Genomic DNA, 27,380 nt, shown 5'->3' with positions numbered 1-27,380 from the left:
CATCTTTGGATGAAGCTCCACCTTAAACAGAGAGAAAAAAACAGAATCAGGCATCAGAAAGACAAAAATACTGTATAATTTGCCAGCATTAATCAAGAAGAAATACTAAGGTGATCGCCGGCCACTAGCCCTAAGCTTCACTAAAAGACCCAGAATTTAGATAAAGTTGAGGCCACAACACGCTCCATTTACTATTATGATAAATGAATTAAAAGAGTAAAAAACGTAAAACAAAACTGTACCAGTATGCTAGCCATAGGAAAGGGAAAATAAGTGCGTTTTAAGTCTGGACTTTAAAGTCTCCACAGAATCTGACTGTTTTACTGACACGGTAGATCATTCCACAGAACAGAGGCATGATAAGAGAAAGCTCTGTGACCCGCAGACTTCTTATTCACCCTAGGTACACAAAGTAAACAAATCAATTTTATTTATATAGCGCCAAATCACAACAAACAGTTGCCCCAAGGCGCTTTATATTGTAAGGCAAAGCCATACAATAATTATGGAAAAACCCCAACGGTCAAAACGACCCCCTGTGAGCAAGCACTTGGCGACAGTGGGAAGGAAAAACTCCTTCAGCAGAAGAAACCTCCAGCAGAACCAGGCTCAGGGAGGGGCAGTCTTCTGCTGGGACTGGTTGGGGCTGAGGGAGAGAACCAGGAAAAAGACATGCTGTGGAGGGGAGCAGAGATCAATCACTGATGATTAAATGCAGAGTGGTGCATACAGAGCAAAAGAGTAAGAAACACTCAGTCTAACACTCCCATTCTACTCTTACAAACCGTAGGAACTACAAGTAAGCCTGCAGTCTGAGAGCGAAGCGCTCTATTGGGGTGATATGGTACTACGAGGTCCCTAAGATAAGATGGGACCTGATTATTCAAAACCTTATAAGTAAGAAGAAGAATTTTAAATTCTATTCTAGAATTAACAGGAAGCCAATGAAGAGAGGCCAATATGGGTGAGATATGCTCTCTCCTTCTAGTCCCTGTCAGTACTGTAGCTGCAGCATTTTGAATTAACTGAAGGCTTTTCAGGGAACTTTTAGGACAACTTGATAATGAATTACAATAGTCCAGCCTAGAGGAAATAAATGCATGAATTAGTTTTTCAGCATCACTCTGAGACAAGACCTTTCTAATTTTAGAGATATTGCGCAAATGCAAAAAAGCAGTCCTACATATTTGCTTAATATGTGCATTGAAGGACATATCCTGATCAAAAATGACACCAAGATTTCTCACAGTATTACTAGAGGTCAGGGTAATGCCATCCAGAGTAAGGATCTGGTTAGACACCATGTTTCTAAGATTTGTGGGGCCAAGTACAATAACTTCAGTTTTATGAGTTTAAAAGCAGGAAATTAGAGGTCATCCATGTCTTTATGTCTGTAAGACAATCCTGCAGTTTAGCTAATTGGTGTGTGTCGTCTGGCTTCATGGATAGATAAAGCTGGGTATCATCTGCGCAACAATGAAAATTTAAGCAATGCTGTCTAATAATACTGCCTAAGGGAAGCATGTATAAAGTGAATAAAATTGGTCCTAGCACAGAACCTTGTGGAACTCCATAATTAACCTTAGTCTGTGAAGAAGATTCCCCATTTACATGAACAAATTGTAATCTATTAGATAAATATGATTCAAACCACCGCAGCGCAGTGCCTTTAATACCTATGGCATGCTCTAATCTCTGTAATAAAATTTTATGGTCAACAGTATCAAAAGCAGCACTGATGTCTAACAGGACAAGCACAGAGATGAGTCCACTGTCTGAGGCCAAAAGAAGATCATTTGTAACCTTCACTAATGCTGTTTCTGTACTATGATGAATTCTAAAACCGGACTGAAACTCTTCAAATAGACCATTCCTCTGCAGATGATCAGTTAGCTGTTTTACAACTACCCTTTCAAGAATTTTTGAGAGAAAAGGAAGGTTGGAGATTGGCCTATAATTAGCTAAGATAGCTGGGTCAAGTGATGGCTTTTTAAGTAATGGTTTAATTACTGCCACCTTAAAAGCCTGTGGTACATAGCCAACTAATAAAGATAGATTGATCATATTTAAGATCGAAGCATTAATTAATGGTAGGGCTTCCTTGAGCAGCCTGGTAGGAATGTGGTCTAATAGACATGATGATGGTTTGGAGGAAGTAACTAATGAAAATAACTCAGAACAATCGGAGAGAAAGAGTCTAACCAAATACCGGCATCACTGAAAGCAGCCAAAGATAACGATATGTCTTTGGGATGGTTATGAGTAATTTTTTCTCTAATAGTTAAAATTTTATTAGCAAAGAAAGTCATGAAGTCATTACTAGTTAAAGTTAAAGGAATACTCGGCTCAATAGAGCTCTGACTCTTTGTCAGCCTGGCTACAGTGCTGAAAAGAAACCTGGGGTTGTTCTTATTTTCTTCAATAAGTGATGAGTAGTAAGATGTCCTATCTTTACGGAGGGCTTTTTTATAGAGCAACAGACTCTTTTTCCAGGCTAAGTGAAGATCTTCTAACTTAGTGAGACGCCATTTCCTCTCCAACTTACGGGTTATCTGCTTTAAGCTGCGAGTTTGTGAGTTATACCATGGAGTCAGGCACTTCTGATTTAAGACTCTTTTTCAGAGGAGCTACAGCATCCAAAGTTGTCCTCAATGAGGATGTAAAATTATTGACGAGATAATCTCTCTCACTCAGAGTTTAGGTAGCTACTCTGCCCTGTGTTGGTATATGGCATTGGAGAACATAAAGAAGGAATCATATCCTTAAACCTAGTTACAGCGCTTTCTGAAAGACTTCTACTGTAATGAAACTTATTCCCCACTGCTGGGTAGTCCATCAGAGTAAATGTAAATGTTATTAAAAAATGATCAGACAGAAGGGGGTTTTCAGGGAATACTGTTAAGTCTTCAATTTCCATACCATAAGTCAGAACAAGATCTAAAGTATGATTAAAGTGGTGGGTGGGCTCATTTACATTTTGAGTAAAGCCAATCGAGTCTAACAGTAGATTAAATGCAGTGTTGAGACTGTCATTCTCAGCATCTGTGTGGATGTTTAAATCGCCCACTATAATTATCTTATCTGAGCTAAGCACTAAGTCAGACAAAAGGTCCGAAAATTCACAGAGAAACTCAATCAATCAATTTTTTTATATAGCGCCAAATCACAACAAACAGTTGCCCCAAGGCGCTTTATATTGTAAGGCAAGGCCATACAATAATTATGTAAAACCCCAACGGTCAAAACGACCCCCTGTGAGCAAGCACTTGGCTACAGTGGGAAGGAAAAACTCCCTTTTAACAGGAAGAAACCTCCAGCAGAACCAGGCTCAGGGAGGGGCAGTCTTCTGCTGGGACTGGTTGGGGCTGAGGGAGAGAACCAGGAAAAAGACATGCTGTGGAGGGGAGCAGAGATCGATCACTAATGATTAAATGCAGAGTGGTGCATATGTAAGCCCGGATTTGCGGGTTTATTGTGGTTTTGAATTAATGAATGGAAACACAATCAAATAATGCGTGAAACTATAATAAAAATGGAGCTGGAGTAACCAAACAGAGCAAACTTAATATTACAATTTATTACAAATCACAAAATATATAAAAAAAACAAAAAAACAATTTAAACCAGAATTTAGTATAAAAACAAAGATAAAAAGAGTCACTCTGTGAGCAGTCAATCACGATGACAGCCAATCCACGAATACTTCCTGCTGTCGTCTCAGGGCGGGCCCTGCTGTCCTCCACTCGGCCCGTCGCACTCTCTTGGCAGGGCGTGGCTTCCTCCAATCACCAAGCACGCGGCCTCCTCGTCACGGATCTCTCCTGGTAACACCTCTCTCCGTCGCCGCAGCTTCCGTGCACCTACACACACACACCCAGGCCAGCAAGCGCACAGCTCCGACTCCAAAGAAACTCCGACTTTCTGATTAAAACAGGCTCCTCACAACCACATCAAACGTACTCACAGACACGGCAGGGTCCTCCCCTGCCGTTGCGGATAATCCACGTCGTGGCGTCTCTTCAGCAGGAGTATTTCAACTGAAACCAGCCACGTCAGCGCCAGTATGGCTCCCTTTTTTTTGATAATCACTTCCTCACCCGCTGCTCCTCCTGCTGTTCCGCCAAAAATCTCTGTCCTCTCTCCAAAGAAGCGAGGTGGAACAGAGCAAAAGAAAAGTCCTCCTTCGTTCCACAAAACCCCGTCTTATATCCACTCCTTCACGCTTACACCCCAGGTGAACTAATTACAATAATCCAAAAGGAATCAGGTGCGCCCATGGTCACCTTAGCAACCAAAAGGAACAGCACAGTTCAAGTCAAAAGCTGGATTACACATACAGAGCAAAAAGAGAAAGAAACAGTGCATCATGGGAACCCCCCAGCAGTCTACGTCTATAGCAGCATAACTAAGGGATGGTTCAGGGTCACCTGATCCAGCCCTAACTATAAGCTTTAGCAAAAAGGAAAGTTTTAAGCCTAATCTTAAAAGTAGAGAGGGTGTCTGTCTCCCTGATCTGAATTGGGAGCTGGTTCCACAGGAGAGGAGCCTGAAAGCTGAAGGCTCTGCCTCCCATTCTACTCTTACAAACCCTAGGAACTACAAGTAAGCCTGCAGTCTGAGAGCGAAGCGCTCTATTGGGGTGATATGGTACTACGAGGTCCCCAAGATAAGATGGGACCTGATTATTCAAAACCTTATAAGTAAGAAGAAGAATTTTAAATTCTATTCTAGAATTAACAGGAAGCCAATGAAGAGAGGCCAATATGGGTGAGATATGCTCTCTCCTTCTAGTCCCCGTCAGTACTCTAGCTGCAGCATTTTTAATTAACTGAAGGCTTTTTAGGGAACTTTTAGGACAACCTGATAATAATGAATTACAATAGTCCAGCCTAGAGGAAATAAATGCATGAATTAGTTTTTCAGCATCACTCTGAGACAAGACCTTTCTGATTTTAGAGATATTGCATAAATGCAAAAAAGCAGTCCTACATATTTGTTTAATATGCGCTTTGAATGACATATCCTGATCAAAAATGACTCCAAGATTTCTCACAGTATTACTAGAGGTCAGGGTAATGCCATCCACAGTAAGGATCTGGTTAGACACCATGTTTCTAAGATTTGTGGGGCCAAGTACAATAACTTCAGTTTTATCTGAGTTTAAAAGCAGGAAATTAGAGGTCATCCATGTCTTTATGTCTGTAAGACAATCCTGCAGTTTAGCTAATTGGTGTGTGTCCTCTGGCTTCATGGATAGATAAAGCTGGGTATCATCTGCGTAACAATGAAAATTTAAGCAATACCGTCTAATAATACTGCCTAAGGGAAGCATGTATAAAGTGAATAAAATTGGTCCTAGCACAGAACCTTGTGGAACTCCATAATTAACTTTAGTCTGTGAAGAAGATTCCCCATTTACATGAACAAATTGTAATCTATTAGACAAATATGATTCAAACCACCACAGCGCAGTGCCTTTAATACCTATGGCATGCTCTAATCTCTGTAATAAAATTTTATGGTCAACAGTATCAAAAGCAGCACTGAGGTCTAACAGAACAAGCACAGAGATGAGTCCACTGTCCGAGGCCATAAGAAGATCATTTGTAACCTTCACTAATGCTGTTTCTGTACTATGATGAATTCTAAAACCTGACAGAAACTCTTCAAATAGACCATTCCTCTGCAGATGATCAGTTAGCTGTTTTACAACTACCCTTTCAAGAATTTTTGAGAGAAAAGGAAGGTTGGAGATTGGCCTATAATTAGCTAAGATAGCTGGGTCAAGTGATGGCTTTTTAAGTAATGGTTTAATTACTGCCACCTTAAAAGCCTGTGGTACATAGCCAACTAACAAAGATAGATTGATCATATTTAAGATCGAAGCATTAAATAATGGTAGGGCTTCCTTGAGCAGCCTGGTAGGAATGGGGTCTAATAAACATGTTGATGGTTTGGATGAAGTAACTAATGAAAATAACTCAGACAGAACAATCGGAGAGAAAGAGTCTAACCAAATACCGGCATCACTGAAAGCAGCCAAAGATAACGATACGTCTTTGGGATGGTTATGAGTAATTTTTTCTCTAATAGTTAAAATTTTGTTAGCAAAGAAAGTCATGAAGTCATTACTAGTTAAAGTTAATGGAATACTCAGCTCAATAGAGCTCTGACTCTGTCAGCCTGGCTACAGTGCTGAAAAGAAACCTGGGGTTGTTCTTATTTTCTTCAATTAGTGATGAGTAGAAAGATGTCCTAGCTTTACGGAGGGCTTTTTTATAGAGCAAGAGACTCTTTTTCCAGGCTAAGTGAAGATCTTCTAAATTAGTGAGACGCCATTTCCTCTCCAACGTACGGGTTATCTGCTTTAAGCTACGAGTTTGTGAGTTATACCATGGAGTCAGGCACTTCTGATTTAAAGCTCTCTTTTTTAGAGGAGCTACAGCATCCAAATTTGTCTTCAATGAGGATGTAAAACTATTGACGAGATACTCTATCTCACTTACAGAGTTTAGGTAGCTACTCTGCACTGTGTTGGTATATGGCATTAGAGAACATAAAGAAGGAATCATATCCTTAAACCTAGTTACAGCGCTTTCTGAAAGACTTCTAGTGTAATGAAACTTATTCCCCACTGCTGGGTAGTCCATCAGAGTAAATGTAAATGTTATTAAGAAATGATCAGACAGAAGGGAGTTTTCAGGGAATACTGTTAAGTCTTCTATTTCCATACCATAAGTCAGAACAAGATCTAAGATATGATTAAAGTGGTGGGTGGACTCATTTACTTTTTGAGCAAAGCCAATAGAGTCTAATAATAGATTAAATGCAGTGTTGAGGCTGTCATTCTCAGCATCTGTGTGGATGTTAAAATCGCCCACTATAATTATCTTATCTGAGCTAAGCACTAAGTCAGACAAAAGGTCTGAAAATTCACAGAGAAACTCACAGTAACGACCAGGTGGACGATAGATAATAACAAATAAAACTGGTTTTTGGGACTTCCAATTTGGATGGACAAGACTAAGAGTCAAACTTTCAAATGAATTAAAGCTCTGTCTGGGTTTTTGATTAATTAATAAGCTGGAGTGGAAGATTGCTGCTAATCCTCCGCCTCGGCCCGTGCTACGAGCGTTCTGGCAGTTAGTGTGACTCGGGGGTGTTGACTCATTTAAACTAACATATTCATCCTGCTGTAACCAGGTTTCTGTAAGGCAGAATAAATCAATATGTTGATCAATTATTATATCATTTACTAACAGGGACTTAGAAGAGAGAGATCTAATGTTTAATAGACCACATTTAACTGTTTTAGTCTGTGGTGCAGTTGAAGGTGCTATATTATTTTTTCTTTTTGAATTTTTATGCTTAAATAGATTTTTGCTGGTTATTGGTGGCCTGGGAGCAGGCACCGTCTCTATGGGGATGGGGTATTGGGGGGATGGCAGGGGGAGAGAAGCTGCAGAGAGGTGTGTAAGACTACAACTCTGCTTCCTGGTCCCAACCCTGGGTAGTCACAGTTTGGAGGATTTAATAAAATTGGTCAGATTTCTAGAAATGAGAGCTGCTCCATCCAAAGTGGGATGGATGCCATCTCTCCTAACAAGACCAGGTTTTCCCCCAGAAGCTTTGCCAATTATCTGTGAAGCCCACCTCATTTTTTGGACACCACTCAGACAGCCAGCAATTCAAGGAGGACATGCGGCTAAACATGTCACTCCCGGTCCGATTGGGGAGGGGCCCGGAGAAATCTACTGAGTCCGACATTGTTTTTGCAAAGTTACACACCGATTCAATGTTAATTTTAGTGACCTCCGATTGGCGTAACCGGGTGTCATTACTGCCAACGTGAATTACAATCTTACCAAATTTACGCTTAGCCTTAGCCAGCAGTTTCAAATTTCCTTCGATGTCGCCTGCTCTGGCCCCCGGAAGACAACTGACTATGGTTGCTGGTGTCGCTAACTTCACATTTCTCAAAACAGAGTCGCCAATAACCAGAGTTTGATCCTCGGTGGGTGTGTTGCCGAGTGGGGAAAAATGGTTAGAAATGTGAACGGGTTGGCGGTGTACACGGGGCTTCTGTTTAGGACTACGCTTCCTCCTTACAGTCACCCAGCCGACCTGCTTTCCCGGCTGTTCAGGATCTGCTGGAGGGGAACTAATGGCGGCTAAGCTACCTTGGTCCGCACCAACTACAGGGGCCTGGCTAGCTGTAGGATTTTCCAAGGTGCGGAGCCGAGTCTCCAATTCGCCCAGCCTGGCCTCCAAAGCTACGAATAAGCTACACTTATTACAAGTACCATTACTGCTAAAGGAGGCTGAGGAACAACTAAACATTTCACACCCAGAGCAGAAAAGTGCGGGAGAGATAGGAGAAGCCGCCATGCTAAACCGGCTAAGAGCTAGTAGCTGCGCTAAGCTAGCGGATTCCTAAAAACACACAAAGTGAATAATGTGTAAATAATTTAGTGATTCAGCAGAGGGAGTGCTTTAGTTAAGGCACGTGAAGATTACACTGTGAAACAAATCGTTATCTAGTTAACTAGATCAATCTAACTGCGCAGATTAAACAGCTAACAGATACAGCAAAACACCGCTGTGCTCCGGAACAGGAAGTGATACAATACCGCAGTGAGAGCCAACCACCAGTAGAGGCAGAAGAGTTTGGCCCTCTGCACCCCGAGTCCTGCACCCTGAGAACGTAAAGCCCGGGCTGGTATGTAATGTTTAATTAGGTCAGCTAGGTAGGGAGGTGCCAGTCCATGATTAATTTTATAGGTTAGTAGCAGAACTTTAAAAATCTGATCTCCCTGGGACAGGAAGCCAGTGAAGGGATGCCAAAATGGGTGTAATGTGGTTGTACATTCTGCTTCGTGACAAAAGTCTGGCTGCAGCATTTTGAACCAGTTAGAGAGCCCTAATGCTAGACTGCGGTAAACCAGAAATTGGAACATTGCAGTAGTCCAATCTAGAAGAGATAAATGCATGGATCAGGGTCTCAGCATCAGCCATAGACAGGATTGGATGAATCTTCGCTATATTTCGCAGGTGGAAGAAAGCAGTCCTAGTAATATTTCTAATGTGGAGGCCAAAGGACAATGAAGGATCAAAAATTACTCCAAGGTTCCTCACTTTGTCAGTGTCATGTATGACACATGAGCCGAGGCTGAGCTTTAACTGGTCAATTTGATGCCAATGTCTCCCTGGACCAAGAACCATCATTTCAGTCTTATCAGAGTTTAAAAGTAAGACGTTTCTGGACATCCATCTTCTCACTGCTGCAAGGCATTCTAAGGATTTTATATGAATGAGATTACCAGCAGTTATTGGCATGTGTAACTATCATCTGCATATCAGTGAAAGGTAATCCCAAAATGTCGCTATATAGGGGTGCTATATAAAGGGAGAAAAGCAGGGGGCCTAAGACAGACCCCTGTGGAACCCCAAATTTCACCTCACTAAGGTTAGAGGTAGTGTTACTGTAAAAAACATAGTGAGAACGACTGGTCAAGTATGATGTCAGCCATGTTAGGGCACTCCCATTAATCCCAAAATGATTTTCCAGCCTATCAAGTAGAATATGATGATCCACTGTATCAAATGCATCACTGAGATCTAACAGCAACAGAACCGTAGTGGAGTCTGAATCCAATGTAAGCAGAAGATCATTCACCACTTTAGTGAGAGCCCTCTCTGTGGAATGATATTTTCTAAAAGCAGACTGCATTGACTCAAAGAGATTATTCTCAGTAACAGTCTACGAGCTGCCGTGACACCACTTTTTCCAGGATTTTAGAGCAAAATGATAGATTTGATATTGGCCGATAGTTTTTCAATACACTAGGGTCAAGATTAGTTTTCTTAAGGAATGGTTTAATCACTGTAGATTTGAAACATTTAGGAACAGATCTGGACGTTAAAGAAAGATTAATAATTTCCAGCACAGTCGGCCCAAGAGTGGGCCACAGGTCCTTCAACAGTTTTGTTGGTATTGGATCAAATAAACAGGTTGTGCTTTTTGTTGACGTTACGAGTTTCATCAGCATGCCTAGTGAGATACTCTCAAATTCTGTAAATCTGGGTAACACCTCAGTAGTGGCGCCCACCTCAATAGCAGGGTGTAGTGGCTGGGTTAAGGCATGCCAGGATATGTTTAACCTAATGTCTTCTAATTTCTTCTCAAAAGTAATCCAGGAAATCTTGTGCGGTACTGAAAAAAATGGTTTCTGGATTGAATTTCTAATTTTATTTTTGAATCCAAAAAAATAAAAAATATACACATTGTACAATACGAACAAAAAATTTCAAGTATTCTGAAATTTGTGACATCTTTCAATACTCATGACAATTTGATATTGGTGTATGGAATGCTCATTATTTTGTTTTTGCTTTATATGCAATTGATTTCATATTTCTAGTGTTTGTGCGAAAATGTAGCCATCAGCAAAATTCTAGTGCTTATTTACGATCATAGCAAATAACTTTTTTATAGTGTGTAAAATATGTTCATTATCCCTGGTTTGGAAGTATTAGTCATATGTTTCTGGTAATATGCATTTCTTTGTTTGAGAATAAATGTTTTGAAATTTACTTTGGCTTTTATTTCAATGTAGTTTAATTCTTAAATTCTTAATTAGCTTGGGTATACAGCAGTGATCTTGAATGTTTATGTTTTAGTGTTTTACTTTGCATTGTTTGACTTTATTTACAGTTAGTTTTGTGTGTTTTATTTAAGCTTCTGTTCCATATACAGTTTGACTATATGTGTGCATATTATAACTCAAGCGGTGTCTTGCATGTAAACTATGTACAACAGGCAGGTTTAGTTGCCTTTTTCACCCAAAAAATAATAAATCTTGTTGTTTCATCAATATATATAAAGTCACTAAAGACACTGGCTGATATTAATACAACAACATACTGTTGTCGTGCGTTATGCATTTTCTGAGTCCCTCCGTTCACGCCCAGTCGCCCAAAATGACAGACATTCGCCTGAGTTAGAGGGTGAATATCTGTCATTTTGGGCGACTGGGCGTGAACGGAGGGACTCAGAAAATGCATACCGCACGACAACAGCATGTTAATTGCATTATTATCACATTTTACTGAGATACACAACACATACATAAAAAGTTGGCTCACTTAACTTCTGCCTTGTCGGCTGGCGCGCGCTGCTGTTCAAATTCAGCAGTGCATCCTCATCAAGCTGGCTGCTTTAGCTGCTGTTCATTGTTGTACTATCCATGAGAAAATCATTCGGAATATCCATATTGGGACCAAAACACACTTCTCGCCTTTTCATCTTTTACTCTGCAGACAGTTCTTGGGCTCCGTGTGCTATGACGTCATTTGTTTATGCACAGCGGGTGGGTATAGCCAGGTAGCGTCGACGTAAATTTACGATACCGGCCCAGCAACGCCTCTGTAAAGTGATTATAATGGACAATACTGTATCCGTCAATATTGTTTGACTGAATGTTGTGGCAGGGGGTATACTCTGGCCCGGGGAGGTTTAAACTGAGCAAGCCCAAACTAGTCCCCCAGGGCGTAAACTGGGCTAACCCAGATTATACCCAGGGTTTAAAACAGGCTAGCCCACTTTCACCCTTGGTATACTCTGGGCTGGGGGTTTACTTTGAGCTGTTACACCAGCAATCAGAATGTACTGGCTGCACACCCTATGTGGCTGAAGCAGTGCCATCAAATTTGGTTTTTAGTCTGGGTATCAGAGGGGGTCAGGTTTTGGTGTCTGGATTCCTGTCTTCCTGGGCAAAGTGAACATGTCTGTGTCAGAGGGATTGTGTGTTTGCTTCATAGTCCATGATTGCCTGAATACCCTGCATCACATATGAAGGGTCAGAATTATTATGTAAATGTTCCATCTGATGTACCTCCTAAATCATGTTTGTGTGCTTGTGGTTTGGGATGCAATTTTTTTTTTTTTTTTTTTTTTTTTGCATAGTATAGATTTGGGATCATTTTCTTTAGCACTATGAGCTAGCAAAATAATGAATATACCTACTTTAATTTAAAAGGCAATGGTGCACAACTGCTGCACCAAGTGGCTAACAAAATGTAATTTGATCTGGATTACACTAGAGATCCAGATCTGACAGACTCGGCTTTTGAAAGTGTGATCAAGATGCAGTACAACATATTTCTTATAAAATTGACTTGTGATAAAGATAATTTTTTAAACAGTTGCTTTAATTACCCTGCACCATATTTGATAATGTGAGCTTAAATTCAATATTCAGCATTATCTGTTAAGACCCTTGCACCAGAAAAATCTGAATCTCATGCTCTGTTCAGTATTCCATATGTGAGAAGGACTCTTACTCTACTGATGGCCAGGAGGAAGTCTAGTTGATCTGACTTGCGGACTGAATGTCGTAGTTTCCAGTAGAGCAAATGTTCCCAGGCAAACACCAGCAGGCTCAGGCCCATGGCCACAAGTAACATGTAGAAGACCCCCGCCATATTGTCAATGTCCAGTTTACTGCTCATCACCTCTTTCTTCTCATTACGGCAGATCCCTGTCAGCCACACAGTCTGCAGCTTCTGCGTGTCACCTGTTAGTGAAGGACATAGAACAGAAACTCAGAGGCCTTCACTGAATCACCCCTGTATAATGTGGATTTTTAATATCATGAAGCACTCTCAAAACTCATGTGAAAACATTTGTATTGGATAATCACACACACTCATCTTTTTCCACACACAATTTTCCAATATGAAGTTCATCAGGCAGGATGATGGAGCTCAATGAGCTCTGTACACACTCTGCACACACTTTAGAACCCTCTTGCTTTGCAACAGGTGACAGCATCACCATTGCAAAAATGTGAATCAAAAGCAACATGCAGCACTCTGGTTAGTAACCATGCTGCCCACTGGCCAATGGGAACTTTGTGATTGCATCTGTTATGTTTCGGACGCGGTCGGAGCACCGACCCAGCGTTTGAAAGGACCCATCATAAAATAAGCAGAGCACGGTTCAAAAGATAACAGAATTTAATAAACATAACAGTGTACAGTGCTAAACAACTAAAAAGTCCGCGGTCTGGTGAGGTGGAAACACGGCGTGCTCTCAGCAGCGCAAACGGTCCGGAGCCACAGCAGTTCGGACCCAGGGACCCCGCCGACACCCCCCAGGTGGCCGCGACAAACCAAGTCTGTGAAGAAAGAAAACATGAGGTGAGTCCAACTCCACACAGAGAGACACAACTCAAAGGTGCACGCAATCAGCAAACACTTCCTGGCTTAAATCTATACATCAGCTTCTTACCCTGCAGGCACGGAACAACTCAGTTCAAATCTCCACTGCAGCAGAAGCTGATTAGACAATTAGCATAACGTGACAGCTCACTAACACAAGGTATGAGGGACACCAAATCCACTGTCATTACTTCATAAAAGTCACCAAAAACCGAATTACCTCAGGAAGTGTGCTGAAGAGCGTGAGACCTCACCCAATCCTCCTTCACAGACTGTGGCGTCAAACCTGGAGCGGTCTCTGCGTCCGTGATGGTGAGATTGTTCTCCTGATGTCGATCTCACACGTCTGCTCTTAAGGTCGAGTCTCTGGCCATCACACACTGTGCATTCAAGGTTTAAATGCAGCAATCTCTGATCAAGACAAAATACACCACAGCTGTGAGTCCTGATGACCTGCATGTGAAAACAAGCCTCAGGTGTTCAGGGTGAGGTCCTAATGCTCAGCCACTCAGTCCTGAATGCATACCACCTGGTGGGAGAAACAGAAAACAAAAACCAAGCCAGCCAAACACCCCAGCCCACAACAGCATCTGCCATATTTGCAGAAAATTGCTCATTGATGTCAAGATTAGGCCATCGTAAATATGAGACAACTGGTCTCTACATGACCCACCTCAAACACACAAATTGGTGGACTACCAAACACCAGAGTGCCCACAGGCAGCAACCAAGCACTGCAGACAAGGACAGAGAGCTGAGCCAAATGATGGAGTCACAATCACCCTGTGCCCACCCGGGAGACAGGGGAGAGAGATACACGGCCTAGAGCCAGACAGTGGACACAGTACGACATGGCAGCCAAAGGGTCAGACAGCCCCCTGTCTGCAAACAATGTGTCCCACCACCAGGCAGCCAGAGAAATGTCAGGTGTCCAGAGCTGGCCAATGGAGACCACCCCCCAACTGCCCAGGCACCAAGGCCCCACTCCATAATGGCACTGGGTGTGCACGCGAGCCACCCAGCCACACCCATCATCAAGGCCATTCAGACACAGCTTACATTTTTTTATTTAGCAGTTAAGGGAAAGTCCACTTACAGATGTGAAAGTGTGTCTTTCATTAATTCATTTTCTATACCCGCTTACTGCAATCAGTGGTCAAGGGGGTCTTGAGCCTGTCCCAGCAGTCACTGGGTGTGAGACAGGGTACACTCTGGATAGAACATCAGTCTGTTGCAGGAAAGTGTTTTAGACATTTTAAATTATGAACTCTGCATTATCTGAAATACACTTTCGGATTTGAGAAAATACAATGAGGAAACATTTCAGTTACACCCCCCGAAACGGTTATACATAAAAACAACAACAAAAAAACACAAACAAAAACTGTCCTTAAAGTTGTCAAACCTGGACTCTATTATCCATAAGTATAATTTCAGATATCTGAAAGCTTTATTTTATAGGTGGAAATTCAAGGAATTGACATTTCACTCTTTTCCCATATCTGGACCACAATGGATTGGGTCCAGGTCAAAAATGAAAATGAACTTAGGGCCCCTTCACACACGCAAATTTGACTGAATCACGGCAAAACAGTTCGAATCATCGAACCATGGTAACCATGCTGACATCGGGAGGGACACACGTTTGGGCAGACGGGAAAGAATGCAGGTGTGAACCCAGGGCAAAACAGAGAAATGTGGCATAGTGGCGTTAATGGAACGTGTCACTCGCACTGCGCCAAGGCCACCCCCCCGACAGGTCGAATGCCCAGATACACATATGGGGCCGGCTCACCAAGCACTCAAAGAACACAATCTGCCTGCCTTGCAAACCATGTCTCATACCACATCAATAATATTAATAATAACTATAATAATAACAATAACAGACATGTTAATAATTGCCATGGAGGAGGACTATCGGGCCGCCTCAAAGAAATTCTGGCAAACCGTTTGACGCCTCAGGAGGAGGAAGCAGCTCTCCACCCGCACTGTCTGTGGTGCAGGTGGGGAGACGCTGACCCTGACTGGGGATGTTGTCGGGCAGTGGAAGGAATACTTTGAGGATCTCCTCAATCCCATCGTCACGTCTTCCGAAGAGGAAGCAGAGACTTGGGACTCAGAGGCGACTCATCCATCACCCAGGCCGAAGTCACCGAGGTGGTCAGAAAGCTACCCGGTGGCAAGGCTCCTGAGGTGGATGAAATCCGTCCTGAGTACCTTAAGTCTCTGGATGTTGTGGGACTGTCTTAGTTGACACGCCTCTGCAACATCGCGTGGCGGTCGGGGACACTGCCTCTGGATTGGCAGACTGGGGTGGTGGTCCCTCTGTTTAAGAAGAGGGACCGGAGGGTGTGTTCCAACTATAGGGGGAATCACACTCCTCAGCCTCCCCGGTAAGGTCTATTCCAGAGTACTGGAGAGGAGAATTCATCCGATAGTCAAACCTCGGATTCAGGAGGAGCAGTGTGGTTTTCATCCTGGTCGCGGCACACTGGACCAGCTCCACACCCTCCATCGGGTGCTCAAGGGTTCACCCAACCAGTCCACATGTGCTTTGTGGATCTGGAGAAGGCATTTGACTGTGTTCCTGTATGACCGCAGCAGGAGCTTGGTTCGCATTGCCGGCAGTAAGTCAAACCTGTTTCAAGTGCACGTTGGCCTCTGCCAGGGTGCCCTTTATCACTGGTTCTGTTCATTACCTTTATGGACAGAATTTCAAGGTGCAGCCAGGGTGTAGAGAACCACAGAATCTCATCTCTGCTGTTTGTGGACGATGTGGCTCTGTTGGCTTTGTCAAATCAGGACTTTCAGCATGCACTGGGGCAGTTTGCAGCCGAGTGTGAACCGTCCGGGATGAAAATCGGCACCTCCAAATCCAAGGCCATGGTTCTCGACCGGAAAAAGGTGCCTTGCCCTCTTTAGGTCGTTGGAGTGTGCTTGCCTCAAGTGGAGGAGTTTAAGTATCTGGGGTCTTGCTCACGAGTGAGGGTCGGATGAAGCGTGAGATCGACAGATGGATTGGTGCAGCGTCTGCAGTGATTCGGTCGCTGTATCGGACCGTCGTGGTGAAGAGAGAGGTGAGCAGGGGCACAAAGCCCTCGATTTACTGATCAATCTATGTTCCAACTGTAACACCTCTGGAGTTAATACCTATAGATCGAAGCTAAGAAATATAAGTCAGAAGACCAGGAAGGACAACTGGAGGGTGAAGGTAAGTGAAAACAAAACAACCATATGAAATGAGTATGGTGCTATACTGTATTGCAAGGGAGGGGAACAAACAACAAAAAAGACAACAACAACCCATCAATATTTACAGTGAAGATGTGCACATTAATTGAGCTCAGTTGTTCCAGGTAGGTATGAACCAAGAAAAATCAAAATGTCCACAAGGTTTTTTTTCAATCCGACTGGACTTAATGTCCAGTATTTTGCAACAGTTCCTATTCACTCACTGCAAGTGTCCAGCTTGAATATTGGAAATGGATGAAATTGAATAGTGCACAATTGTCCAGAACAGGGTGAGTATGGGCAGTGGTGAACCAGAGTTGCAGTAGGTGGAAGGGAAGAAAGCAGGCTGCACCAGCCTCCTACCAGACTGTTGAAAAGACCAGTGCATTTAGGTTTGAGGCTCCTGGTAATTCACAAGCTCACCATCAGGGGGACCAAACACGAGGATAATAAGGCCCAAATCACGGCACCTGGCCTGTATAAAATGAGCAGGTCCCAATAAAAATTCATGACAGTAATACAAAATTCATGATAAAGTACAAACTTCAGATTACAACAATTCCCTGTGTACATAATTCATACAAACTTGATATCAAGAGAAAAGTATTCTAATTCACTGAAAAAAGAATCAAAAATAAAATCAATATATTAGCATTCAAAATGGAGACTACCCAAAGATCATCCATTACTATGAGGCCTTTCTATGGCCCTTGACCACATGTTAGTATTTTAGCATTGTTAGCATAATTAGCACATGTGGCATTTTTAGCATTTGATAAAGTCAGAATATTCATGCTCACCAATTCCAAGACAACATAAATTCCAGACAAGTCCCACAATCCTCAAGTTTAGGTAGGCTGGATCTAAAAGCAGTTACATTGAAAAGGTAAGTTACTAAAGCAATATTATAAATGTTTCGGATATTTGTTTGCAAAGACTAACCTGTGCAGCAGCTGTCCTCAATTCCTCTCCCACACAACTGACAAGGAGAGGAATTGAGAGAGCATATATTTTCCCTCCAAAACCTATTTTCCCTCCAAAACCTGTGATTGGCTGGAAGTAACCAGGTGGCTGTGGTTGCCTTCAGGGACATTGAAAAATGTTGGAAAGCTCAATTTTTCCTCTGTACTAGTGAAAATACAACATAATTAATCATCTGATTTTTTCCTCTGGGTTACACGACCCTCACCTATGGCCATGAGATTTGGCTCATGACCGAAAGAACGAGATCACGAGTACAAGCGGCCGAGATGAGTTTCCTCCGCAGGGTGGCTGGGTGCTCCCTTAGAGATAGGGTGAGGAGCTCGGTCACTCGGGAGGAGCTCGGAGTCGAGCCACTGCTCCTCCACGTCAAAAGGAGCCAGCTGAGGTGGCTTGGGCATTTTTTCCGGATGCCCCCTGGATGCCTCGCTGGAGAGGTATTCTGGGCACGTCCCACTGGAAGGAGGCCCCGGGGAAGACCTAGGACACACTGGAGGGACTACGTCTCTCGGCTGGCTTGGGAATGCCTCGGGCTTCCCCCGGAGGAGCTGGGGGAGGTGTGTGTGGATCGGGAGGTCTGGGTGGCTTTGCTTGAGCTGCTGCCCCCGTGACCCGACTCCAGATAAAGCGGAAGAAAATGGATGGATGGATGTTAATAATAATACCAACAATTAATAAATATTACAATAATCACATAACAAATTCCATGATTAAGTGGTTTATGAAAATAACAATCACATCTCATGTCATTGGCATGGGAATGCTGTGGATCTGCTGCGGATCCACAGATGAACACCACACAGTTAGAGACACACAAAGGCAAGTACCACTTCATCGTGACTCAAACCTCAAATTGTTGCTGCTCAATTGTTGCCAACATATTGACACATATTGCCTGATACTACATCAACCTAAATATCTGTTGACACAAATATACACCATGACAAAGGTCATTGTCCCATCCTGAGATAAAGAACAATAAACCATCAAATGACAGACATGTACCATGTAAGGGCAGGTGCATCCCACATCGTCCGTGGCCCGCCCATGCCATTCGGGTGCGGTCAGTGGTGGGTGGGAATTGTGGTCACATGGGCAGGCATCACGTCATTGTGTGGACAGCTGTCGGGATTTGGTGGGTGCATCTGTTTGGATGCCAGTGAGGCTGCGGTGTGCCATCTCTGCATTCACACTTCCCCCTCAGTTTGTATTATGAAGATGCACAAGCAGCCACATTTATTATGTTTTATGTTTTCTACAGGTGTAATAAACAAGCGCTTCCAGCAGGGGTAGAATGTTCAAAGACGAAAGTGTGGTTTCATTGTTTGGGTCTGTTGTTACTTTTAATATTGCTAGAAACTATGTGGCATTAAAACTTAAATTGGAAGAGACAATATTGGAATTTATCTGTTATCGGTAATCTGTAACTTCCGATACATTTTTTGGTGGTTTATTGTTTTATCTTTATCGAAGATAACTTTTCAGTTATCTGATTATCTGTTGTCGAAGTTATTTTTTTGGTTATCTGTGCCCACCACTGTATGTATCCAAAATGCTTCCCGTTGTAATAGAAGCTTCTCCCTGTTACCTTCCCATCTAGGGGGTTCAACCATTTCTATACCTTGAAATCTGAGAGAACATACATCGTGGCCAGCACCCAAAAAATGTCTCGCTACCAAAGACTTTTTAACTCTGTTCCTAATGTGACTTTTATGTTCCGAGATGAGAGTCTTTAGTTCTCTCTTAGTCTTGCCCACATAACACAGGCCACAAGGGCATTTTAGCAAACAAACTTAGTTTTGCAGGAAATCCTGCTCTTCACCAAATATTTATGGCCCGAATGTGGATGTGTAAAGCAGTCTCCTTTAATCATAGCGTTACACTGAACATAACCCTGGCAAGGATAATTCCCATTAGGCAGTGAAGACAAAAAATGTTCCGGGTGCATATATGTGTCTGTCTTAACAAGGTTGTCTCTCAGGTTAGGGTCTCTCTTATGGGCAAATATAGGCAACTCTTGATCTTAACACTGTTTTTAAGATCTAGTGTGATATCCGAGAAAGTAGTGGCACAGACCAATTGTGAAGTATTGGACGGACGAGGTTTAGGAGTTAAAAGCGACCGTCTGTCAATTTGTTTGACCCTGTGCCAGCAGTCCACCAGTGTCTTTTTGTCATATCCTTTACTAGAAATCTATTATAGAGTTCCTCTGCCTGTACATCAAAACTCTCCTCAGTACTACAAATTCTCCTTACTCTCAAAATTGACTGAAAGGCAGACTCTTTTTAAGACCAGAAGGATGATAACTAGTGAAATGCAAATAACTATTAGTCAGTCTTTTTCTTATACAGACTGGTACTAAAATAGTCATCCTTACACACATTCACGTCAAGAAAAGAAACAGAATCAAAGCTAAATTCTAGCGTAAACTTAATAGTAGGCATCCTAGAATCAATATAAACGTTAAAATCCTCAAGTTGAGCCACAGTTCAAGAAAAAATGAAAAGATATCATCTATGTAGCGAAACCAACACTTTAAAAATGGTAAAAATGGAGTATTATTGTATACAAAATCTTCTTCAAACTTGCCCAGAAATAAATTGGCATAATTTGGACTACATACACTGCCCATACTAACACTTTGACATTGTAAAAAATAGGAGTCCTCAATTTGAAATAATTTCTATTCAAAATAAGTTCAGACATGTCCAAAAGGAAGTTCATGGGTGGGACAGGATTATCTGTTGTATCAAGGAAAAACTTCAATGCTAGTTGTCCTTCAACATGTGGTACATTTGTATACAGACTGGCTACGTCCATTGTGCAGACAAGGTCCTCTTTTGTAATAATCTGTATCGCCTCTAATCTATTAAGAAAATTAGTAGTATCTTTAATAAATGACGGTAGCTGAAAAACCAGTTGTTTAATATGTTGATCAGTATAAATAGAAATAGACTCTGTAAGAGTCATTGCCTGCAACAATGGGACATCCAGGTACTGGTTCATCCAAACTCTTATGTATCTTAGGAAGAGTGTAAAAAATAGGACGCACTAGATATCTTTGAAAAAGAAAATTAAATTCATCTAGTGTGATAAGTTTCTCATCACTGATTTTTTGAGAAAAGAATAAATTTAATCTTGACATCTAACAGTGAGATCATATGAGAGAGGAGCATAAAAAGAATTATCACTCAGTTGCCGAAGAATCTCATTTCTATAGCAGACTTTACTCTGAATAACCACACAGCACCCCCCTTATCTGCATTACGAATAACAATATCAGTATCACTAGACAGACATTGCAAGGCTTCTTGCTCTTGTGGGCTTAAATTGGAATGCAGCTTCTTAGCATTTTTAGTTAAATCAATCACCTCTTTTTCCATAAGTCTACAAAACGTGGCCACTGCTGGATTCAACGCAGGAGGAACAAATGTACTTTTGGCCCTCAGTCCCGTTTTCAGAGCAGGATAACTGGAGGACGGGTCAGGAAGACGACTCAAGTTGGACAGACTGGACATCACACCTCTGTGAGAAAGATGGAGCATGAGTCGGCCCCTTGTAGAAAAAAGCTTTCAGCTTCACAACTCTTAAAAATGTATACATTTCAACTCTAGTTTCAAAAGATTTAGCTTTTTGTGAAGGAACAAAGAAAGACCTTTTTGTAAGACTGAGGCCTCCTCCTCAGATAAGGGTTTGTTGGACAAGTTGACCACTGACAAGCTGCTCTCCAGGGCTATGGTATCCGGTCTCAAGTGCGGCCGGTGCTGTCTCCCACCCCTCCTTGTCCGCCACTTCGAGCAATGCTCCTCGTATGAAATCTCCCGGTAGGTCTCTTTAAAAAACGGTGACCACGGCTGTTATCCGTAGATGTATCACTGCTGGATCCCCCATGAGGTCAAGCACCGGTGCGAGGCATGTACTGCCCTCGGCATTGGCGCCCTACTCGTGGTGTGAAGCCAACTGCAGACATCCATGGATAGATCTTACCATTCTTATAGTCCATGGTATCCCTCCAGTATTTTTCCATTTTTTCTCTGTCAACTGCTTATCATAAGAGTCTCTCGATTCAGAACAAGTCGTAAATATCACTTGTAGCTGGGGCGTGTCGAACTTCTTGTTCATTTCACCACGCAAAACCCGCAATATCAGTCGGAATCTTAGAGAGTTCAGAGGTCAGCATATTTTATAATGAGAAGCATGAGGTCGAAGGAGCATTTATTAAGGATTTCACACTACTTTGCACAAAAGTCTTTGTCACCTCTGCCAAGCGTTGGTTACTTGAGGATTCGCAAGCCTCTGGGAATCCTCCGGGGGTACCAGTGATGCGCCAACTTCGAGCCATGCAGATGTATGCGTACTTTACTTTTCAGCACTTTTCTACTTTTTTGGCCTTTGTACTTATTTTTTTTAGGTGTGTTTTTTATCCTTTACTATGCCTATTTGTTTTGTGAAGTCTTGATGTGTGATTTTTTTTTATATATTTGTATTGTTTCTATTTATGAGCTTCATTGTTATTGATATATGTTTTTTTCTTTACAAGGAAATGGCGGAACGACTGGAGCAGCGCGACTGCATCAAATTTTGCCAGAAACTGGGCGACAGCCAGGTGGAAACCATTCGGATTATTCAGACGGCTTTCGGTGACGATGCTATGAGCATCACACAGATAAGGAGTGGTACAATCGATTTAAAGACAGCCACACAACAGTGGAGAGCGAGCCGCACTCCGGGCGGCCATCAACATGCTGAAATGACCAGATCATTTCCAAAGTTAACGCTGTGGTGATGCGGGACCGTCGTGTGACTATCCGAGAAATTGTGGAAGAGGTGAACATCTGCACTTTTTTTTTTGAACATCAGCACATCAGCACGAAGGTGACGGCGCAGCAAAAGCGCCTCCATGTTGAAGCCTCACAGGGCATGTTGTGACATGCTCACCTCTTCCACAATTTTTCGGATAGTCACATGACTGAAAAGCCACCGAAAGCCATCTGAATCTCCGAATGGCTGTCACAACATGTCCTGTGAGGCTTCAATACAGTGCTGCGCCATCAGCTTTGTGCCAAAGCCATCGGCATAAATTTCGCTGCAGCTCTTTTCATGGCAAAATCTTCTGTCACAGTGGAATGTGCCGAACAAGTACTGATCGTCCACCTCTTCCACAATTTCTCGGACAGTCACCACGACAGTCCCGCATCACCACAGAGCTCACTTTGGAAATGATCCGGTCATTTCAGCAGTGTGATGGCCGACCGGAGCGTGGCTCGCTCTCCAACGTTGTGCGGCCGTCTTTAAACCGGTTGTACCGCTCCTTAATCTGTGTGATGGTCATAGCATCGTCACCGAAAGCCGTCTAATAATCCGAATGGTTTCCACCTGGCTGTCGCCCAGTTTCTGGCAAAATTTGATGCAGTCGCACTGCTCCAATCGTTCCGCCATTTCCTTGCAAAGAAGAAATGTGAGAGACTCCACCCATCCTCACACAAAGGCTGCTTACAAGCAAATGACACAATCGACAGGCGTGAAAAAAACTCACGCATGCGCACGAAGGTTCAAGGTTGGCTCATGCAAGCACACGTAATTCAAATCCATCAGGTTTTTGAAAAAAATAAAAAGGTCGGATACTTTTCTAACAGACCTTGTATACAAGCCACAGCTGTTTTGTAGACCTTTATAATTGGTAGGCCTCATTTTGGTACTCTTACGTGTTGATGATTTTTTTTTGTAGTGTAACTTTTTTTTGCAGTGTAAATTTTTTTGTAGTGTATTTTCTCTACAGTGGGATTTTTCTTAATTTCTTATTTTTGTATTATTTCCTTCTTATTATTATTATTATCCGCTTTTGAATGTTTTTGTTTATTATTAGTAATGTCTGCATTTACATGTCTTGTGGAGTTCTACACCTGTTTTTGTTTGGTGTTACCATAAAAGATGTATTTCCTGAATGGCCATTACACACTGATGAAGACCTAGTCGAAATGCGTCTGTGCTCCTGATCCTGTCGCCTTGCGTGAGTCATTAAAACCTTTATTAAGAAGGACACTTGAGTGTTGCTGGCTATATTTTTTACATTGAGGATGTGATATTTGCCATTGAATCTCCCTAATTTTATGGTGTTCATTGAGGATCACAGGGATTTCAGTGACAATGACGTGACGTGATTATGTTGTCCATGAGATGAGCTTACTGAATTATGCAGATATGTCTCATTTGTCAGATTATAATTGTAAATATTATTGAATATTGTCGTTATTGCTACTGCTACAATGAAGATAATGATGATGATGGTTAATATGATTATGATTTTTTATTGTTGTAGTTCTGGCTTTTATTTTGTCTGTGTGCATGTAAACAGGGTGAGTTCCAGCTGCTGGCAACGTAATCTACATATTGGATGACACACAGTCTTGCAGGACACACATAGATGTTCAGAATCACATCACGTCAGCTTTTTTTTTTCAAGATGGCGCTGTTGACCGCAGCTGCCTGTTACTTTCAGCTCTTCTCTCCTCTTTTCCTACTTTTGCTATTTTTAATACTTTTTAATGTTGCTTATTTGTTTTTATTCGCAGTAGGTGGTACCCTGTGCACAGTATGCACAGGGAAACCCACTTTTGGCACTCTTGTGATTATTTTCCATGCTGCTTTCGGCACTTTTTGAGGCAGCACGGGGAAATCCCTTTGTTTCCAGCTTTGGACGTCCCATTGTTTATAGCCGGGATTAGCTGCTTGGACTAAGAGGCTCAATGTACAGGGGCCGGGCCCCCGCTATGCTGAGCACCCAGATGTACCTGCAGACATTCGAAGAAATATAGGGGCTGCAGGGGCGGCCGGACAAAGTGGAGAAGGACCTATATTCCATCTGTGGTCATGGGGAATGTAAGATCTCTCTGCATCAAGACCGAGGAGCTAGCAGTGCTAACCGTTTCCAGAGGCTGTATAAGGACTGCAGTCTGCCCTCCACATGTCTCCAGCAGCCAGCCCTCCAGTCCCTCTGACCCCCCACCTTCTACCCCCTGGTCACCTCCACTGCACCCCAGACCTCATCCCTCCCCCCGCGACTGTATTCAGCACCAACCCACCCCAGCTCACACCCCAGCTGCCCCCTCCCCCTCCCCCTTTACTGTAACTCCAACCGAGGTGAGAGGCCAGCTCCTGCGCTGCTGAAGCAGAGGAAGGCAGCAAGACCTGATGGGATCTCCCCGAGGCTGCTGAGGACCTGTGCAGATGAGCTCTGTGAGGTCCTCAGCCACATCTTCAACATGAGCCTCAGCCTGGGGGTGGTCCCCACCCTGTGGAAGATCTCTTGTGTGGTCCCGGTTCCAAAACACTGCACGTCAAGGAACCGGCCCACTACAGACCAGTTGCCCTGACCTCTCACCTCATGAAGACCATGGAACGGCTCATCCTGTCTCACCTCAGCAGAGGGTCACCCCTTTGAGTCTAGTCTGCTTGAGGTTTCTTCCTCAGAGGGAGTTTTTCCTTACCACTGTCACATGTGTTCTTTCTCTGGGGTTGGTAAGGTTAGGGTTCGTGTTACTTGTGTCAGACAGTCAGAGCACAAACCAAGCATGAAGCTGGAGTCTGCTGGAGCCTACTGGAGGAGATCACTGGACAGCCATTATACCCTGGACATGCTGCCAGACTTTTGAAGGGCTAACACATAAAGAGACAAACACCTAAACATTCTCACGCACACTTATGGTCAACTTTGGGTCACCAAATCACATAACCTACAGTAGTGTTCAGAATAATAGTAGTACTATGTGACTAAAAAGATTAATCCAGGTTTTGTGTATATTTCTTATTGTTACATGGGAAACAAGGTACCAGTACCAGAGATTCAGTAGATTCTCACAAATCCAACACGACCAAGCATTCATGATATGCACACTCTTAAGGCTATGAAATTGGGCTATTAGTAAAAAAAGTAAACAAGTAGAAAAATTTCGTTGTATAACCACAGTTTTTCATGATTTCTTCACATCTGCGGGGCATTCATTTTGATTGTTTGGAACCAAGATTTTGCTCATTTACTCACGTGCATGGGGTCACTGTCTTGTTGAAACACCCATTTCAAGGGCCCATTTTGACATATCCAAACTGATCCATGATACCTGGTATGTGATATATAGGCCAACATCATAGTAGGAGAAACATGCCCATATCATGATGCTTGCACCACCATGCTTCATTGTCTTCACTGTGAACTGTGGCTTGAATTCAGAGTTTGGGGGTCGTCTCACAAACTGTCTGCAGCCCTTGGACAGAAAAAGAACAATTTTACTCTCATCAGTCCACAAAATATTCCTCCATTTCTCTTTAGGCCAGTTTATGTGTTCTTTAGCAAATTGTAACCTCTTCTGCACATGTTTTTATTTAACAGAGGGACTTTGCGGGGGATTCTTGCAAAAAATTATTAAAGAAAGATTAATAATTTCCAAGCACAGTCGGCCCAAGAGTGGGCACAGGTCCTTCAACAGTTTTGTTGGTGTTGGATCAAATAAACAGGTTGTGCTTTTTGTTGACGTTACGAGTTTCATCAGCATGCTAGTGAGATACTCTCAAATTCTGTAAATCTGGGTAACACCTCAGTAGTGGCGCCCACCTCAATAGCAGGGTGTAGTGGCTGGGTTTAGGTTAAGGCATGCCAGGATATGTTTAACCTAATGTCTTCTAATTTCTTCTCAAAAGTAATCCAGGAAATCTTGTGCGGTACTGAACAAAAATGGTTTCTGGATTGAATTTCTAATTTTATTTTGAATCCAAAAAAAAAAAAATATATACACATTGTACAATAAATACGAACAAAAAAATTCAAGTATTCTGAAATTTGTGACATCTTTCAATACTCATGACAATTTGATATTGGTGTATGGAATGCTCATTATTTTGTTTTTGCTTTATATGCATTGATTTCATATTTCTAGTGTTTGTGCGAAAATGTAGCCATCAGCAAAATTCTAGGCTTATTTACGATCATAGCAAATAACTTTTTTATAGTGTGTGTAAAATATGTTCATTATCCCTGGTTTGGAAGTATTAGTCATATGTTTCTGGTAATATGCATTTCCTTGTTTGAGAATAAATGTTTTGAAATTACTTTGGCTTTATTTCAATGTAGTTTAATTCTTAAATTCTTAATTAGCTTGGGTATACAGCAGTGATCTTGAATGTTTATGTTTTAGTGTTTTACTTTGCATTGTTTGACTTTATTTACAGTTAGTTTTGTGTGTTTTATTTAAGTCTGTTCCATATACAGTTTGACTATATGTGTGCATATTATAACTCAAGCGGTGTCTTGCATGTAAACTATGTACAACAGGCAGGTTTAGTTGCCTTTTTCACCCAAAAAATAATAAATCTTGTTGTTTCATCAATATATATAAAGTCACTAAAGACACTGGCTGATATTAATACAACAACATACTGTTGTCGTGCGTTATGCATTTTCTGAGTCCCTCCGTTCACGCCCAGTCGCCCAAAATGACAGACATTCGCCTGAGTTAGAGGGTGAATATCTGTCATTTTGGGCGACTGGGCGTGAACGGAGGGACTCAGAAAATGCATACCGCACGACAACAGCATGTTATTTGCATTATTATCACATTTTACTGAGATACACAACACTACATAAAAAGTTGGCTCACTTAACTTCTGCCTTGTCGGCTGTGCGCGCTGCTGTTCAAATTCAGCAGTGCATCCTCATCAAGCTGGCTGCTTTAGCTGCTGTTCATTGTTGTACTATCCATGAGAAAATCATTCGGAATATCCATATTGGGACCAAAACACACTTCTCGCCTTTTCATCTTTTACTCTGCAGACAGTTCTTGGGCTCCGTGTGCTATGACGTCATTTGTTTATGCACAGCGGGTGGGTATAGCCAGGTAGCGTCGACGTAAATTTACGATACCGGCCCAGCAACGCCTCTGTAAAGTGATATA

General features: G+C 42.4%; 1 protein-coding gene across 1 annotated transcript in view; it reads right to left on the bottom strand.

Annotated features, from left to right (window-relative positions):
• Positions 1 to 27,380, bottom strand: part of grin2ca (glutamate receptor, ionotropic, N-methyl D-aspartate 2Ca) — a 432,253-nt gene that overhangs the window by 40,685 nt on the left and 364,188 nt on the right. The window lies entirely within an intron of this gene.

Source organism: Thalassophryne amazonica, chromosome 16, assembly GCF_902500255.1.
Source record: "Thalassophryne amazonica chromosome 16, fThaAma1.1, whole genome shotgun sequence".
Lineage (NCBI taxonomy): Eukaryota > Metazoa > Chordata > Actinopteri > Batrachoidiformes > Batrachoididae > Thalassophryne > Thalassophryne amazonica.
This window is presented reverse-complemented; position numbering and strand designations above follow the sequence as displayed.